We start from the raw sequence: 4,266 nt of genomic DNA on the forward strand, positions 1-4,266 counted from the left end.
CCCAGCAGGATGAGGGGGAATGGGGGTGGATGTCAGGTAAGTAATTTCTGGTTCCACTACAAAACTTTATTTTTGATTAGAGTACCATTCTCAATCTCTTCTACAAAAAGCAAAAAAAAGCAAAAAAAAAAAAAAAAGCAGCCACTTCACTCACTTCAAGACCTATATACATGTAAGTTGTTTTCGTGGTTTTTTTTAATTATTTTTAATTTTTATTATTATTTTTAAAATAAATTCAGTGTTCACACTTCTACAAAGAATTAACCCAGTTTCAGGAAACCCCGCCCCAGCAGGGCAGGTAAGCAACACTCTCCCTGCCCATATCTAGTTTGATTTCGCACCCTGATGCTTCAAGGTGCCCAGAAAAGCGGTAGCTTGTGGAAGAGGAAATCTATGCCCGGCCTGTGCTTGGGGCCAAGGGCTCAGTAAGCTTTTGAGAAAACAGAGGGGAAGACTAGCTTACTGCAAAAACCTTTTTAAAAAATATTCATACACTTCAGTGAGCGCCTGTCGAGACGTTAGGAGAACAAGAGCTTGGAAACATCCCGTCCAGGCCATTGGGAGGCAACGTCTTCCTCACACCCCGTCCCTGGATGTCGGGGGTGCAGGGGGAAGGTCCTGGCTCTTCCACTGGAGAAAGGAGACTCACCTAGCTTCCTAGTTCATGTTTGACTATTTCCTCTAAAACCTGTGCTGAGTCTTTGACTGCATGCACGGGAAGCACAAACGTTCGGCTTGTATGAAAAAAAAGTACAAAAACAACTAGAATATAAAAGTTTTGGTAATATAAGGCCATCTGTTCAAGTCCACCTTGGAAACCTGTAACAGATATTTAAATACTACAGTGAAAAGGCATCTTAATATACTTTTTAAAAACATCTGAAGTAATCCGCTAAGATTAAGTGTGTAAAAAAAAATTCAATTCCCTTTGAGGGCACTTTGTCCTTTGAAGAAGGGAAAGTGGGGCGGGGAGGGCGCGGGGCCCACCGGTTAATGCTTCAGCCACGGGTGGGCTTCAATGGAAGCCTTGCTGCGGTCCCCATAGTCATACAGGAGCTCCTCCCCAGCCGCCATGTCTCGGGAGGCGATGAGGATGAGGTGAGGTACGCCGTCGATGTCGTACAGTTTGGTTTGGCAGTTCCCACATTTGCTGTGATTGATCGGTCTTCCTAGGCGATTTGTCTCTCTAGTTGCATCCACGCAGTAGGTTTTGCTCAGATACTGACAATAGTACATGTAGCAGCCCGTGGAAGGGTCCTGTGCGTACAGAGCCTCCCGTTTCTTGGCGTCGGTGATCTCGATGAGGTCCCCGTGGTATTCCACCACAAAGTCACCCCGGGAGAACTGCTTGGTGGCAATCACACCCCTGCCTTTGCCATCGATGAGGTCAATCTTCATTCCTTCTTCCTTCCCACTTTCAATCAATTCATCTATTCTTTCCCTTTCTTCAGACTGCAGCTCGGCTTTGCTCTTCCTGGAGCTCCTTCGGACAGGGTAGAAATCCGTAAGTTTGTGATTCTGTTGCGTTTTTCCTTGAGCTTTTTTTCGGGGGTCCTGTTTGCCCTTGATGGGCTTTTTTCAGGGCTTGCTTGGCGATGGCTGCATTGGTGGAATCACAAGATGAGGGTGGAGTTTTTGGAGGTTCTGCTGCTTCAGATTTTTGGTTTGGAAAAGGTACCAGGGGACCTCTCCTGGCGTCTTTGATCTTCTGTTCCTCGGACTTCATGGCGCTCCGTACTGCGTTCCCAGCATTTCTTTTCTCTTCTCGTTTCCTGTAGATTCCGGCTAATGGTTTCCCCTGGCATTTGACTTCGTGATGTGTAACTGAGTTCTCTTCCTGAAGGGGGAAACGCATTCCAGAGCATTTGTTCGGGCTCATGTAGGAATAGATCTTTGACTGCCCGGTAAATACGTTCTCCCCGTCGGTGCGGGGCCTCCCCAGGCCCCTCCGCTCCACCATCTCCGGGCCCGGGGCCGTCGCTGCCGCCGCAGCCGCCGCCACCGCCGCCGCCGCCGCCTCCGCCACCGCCTCCACCTCCACCGCGCGGGGCTTGGACGTCTTCCTGCCTGCAGCCCGGCCAGGCCCATGGCAGCGCGCCCCGCGCCCTAGCCGCCGCCGCTGCCCGGCCACCACCGCTGCCGCTGCCGCTGCTGCTGCTGCTGCTGCCGCGGCCACCAGCGCTGCCGCGGCGCCCCGGGGAAGGGCCGGCGGCGCCCCACGGCGCCCCCTTCCCCCATGGCCGGCAAGGCAGGGCCCCGCACCCGCGCACCGCGGCAGCCCCGGGCCGCCCGGGGTGAGGCACGCAGGGAGGGAAGCGCAGGCGGTGCGTCCTCAGCAGCCCGCCCGCCTGCTCCACCTAATTATCTTGAAATTCTTTTGTTTCTTAGCCTTTTCCGTCCTGCAATGCCTAGCATGGTGCTTTGCATAGAGTAGGTGCTCGCTGAATACTGTACAACTGAAATTATTGAATTGAATGCCCACTGTCTTTACTATTTTCCTGTCAGTCTGTGCTTGCCTTAACCACGGACTCTCTACTTTTAAATCTGCAACTAATTCCTCATTGTTTTCTAAGGATCAAGTGAAGGGCAGCCAAGCTGTTTACTTCCTATATTTTTTGTACTAAGATTTCCCCCAACCCCTTCTGAGAACTTGTTTGATGATCTGTGGCCTGCTATATTGCTTTTCCAGCAGATAACTGGGTAGTTAAAATCCCCCAGCACCACCAGATCCTGTCCCAAGGCCACTTGGGTAAGTCGGCTGAAGAACAACAACAATCACATCGGTAATGGTGATAATGCCTTGGATTTTAATGGCGCTTTTCCTCCTAAGAGACCAAAGTGCTTCTGCATATATCATCTCCTTCTCCGCTCCCACCTCTCAAATCCTCGTAGAGGCCAATATGATATCCATCTAATGAATGAAGAAATCAGAGCACCACACAGGAAGTGACAGAGCTGATTGTTCAGTTAGTGGTTGAGCTTGCATTGCATTAGGAAATATTTGCTTCTAACTCCACACCCACCGCCCTGCGCTTAGCCTGTGCTACACCATCAACTTCCTGATTTGAAATTTAATTTGCGAATGTGTACCCAGATTTTTATTAGTTCTGTCCTAGTTTTCACTTAATCCAGAGAGTTTAAAATTGTCGGCTGCCTTTTCTCAGGCCTGGAAATTCTTGTAAATAGTGTTAGTGGGCAGTGAGGCACCAGGTCTGTAGTTGCCTTTGCCTCAGCTGCTGTAATAAAATAGCATTTCTTCTTGTAGCCCCACATTCTAACTATGTGGGTTTCCAGGCTTGCTCAAGCAACAGAGCACCACCAAACAGTAGCCCTTTCAATAAATGAGCTAGGACTTGCGTAAGCGTCCGCTGAGATGACAGTAGGGGATGAGAGTGAGGTCCTGCAAGTCATTCTCATGCTTAAGACAAGTGGAAGGATTTTCTTCCTTGATGCTGCAGTTGCCCTTTTAATCCCTTATTTTGAATTGGCAACAGTGGGGATGAGTCTTTAATCTAAAGAGGAATATTGTTGTTATTAATGATGATGAAAAATAATTACCTCATCTAATCCTGTCAATGTCATGCCCTAAGAAGTAGGCACTATTAGTATCTCCATTTTTCACATGAGAAATTGGAGCTTCGGTAGGTTAAGGAAGAACCACAGGATTACAGAGTTAGGAAGTCTCCAAATGCATCCCCTTAACCATTAGTGCTATAGATGGTGACTGTTCAGGAGCCTGATTATCTCTAAGAATCATCCTGGTATGACTCCTGGGGGAGGTTGCCCTCCTGGGAAAATTGCTATTCCCTGCCCCATCCAGACCTTTTATTTTTCACATAAAACAAGCACATCCAGAATGGCTAGCAGGCATCCTCACTATAATAAGAGCTACATTTTGAGGCTCAGTGCTCGTCTTTGTTTCTGCTTGTTGGGGAAACAAAGGAGAGAAAAGATTTGATTCAAATGCATTGTTATATGTATGTGTGTGTTTTCTCTTGGTAATTGGGTGTGCCTCTTAAAATCTGGGATTTGATTTAATTAATTGGTTTAAATTATTGCATGTATTTAATGTGGGTGGTACCCAAAAATTGGAGCCAAATTAGTTACTTTGTGTTCTTTAATACTTACAGACCTTCTGAACTCAATATAGATAATTATACAAAATACTACATGCATAATTAAAACATATTAGGCTATCTGTGATGTTTATAAAAACAAAGAGTTATGTGGAATAGTAAAATTAATCATGATCATGATGACCAGTTT

The 4,266-nt window shown here is 47.3% G+C and overlaps 1 pseudogene; it reads right to left on the reverse strand.

The window, feature by feature from the left end:
- Positions 1–452: 452 nt before the first annotated feature.
- LOC134757951 (N-lysine methyltransferase KMT5A-like) lies at positions 453–1,990 on the reverse strand (annotated as a pseudogene).
- Positions 1,991–4,266: the final 2,276 nt, after the last annotated feature.

Source organism: Gorilla gorilla, chromosome Y, assembly GCF_029281585.2.
Source record: "Gorilla gorilla gorilla isolate KB3781 chromosome Y, NHGRI_mGorGor1-v2.1_pri, whole genome shotgun sequence".
Taxonomy (NCBI): Eukaryota; Metazoa; Chordata; class Mammalia; order Primates; family Hominidae; genus Gorilla; species Gorilla gorilla.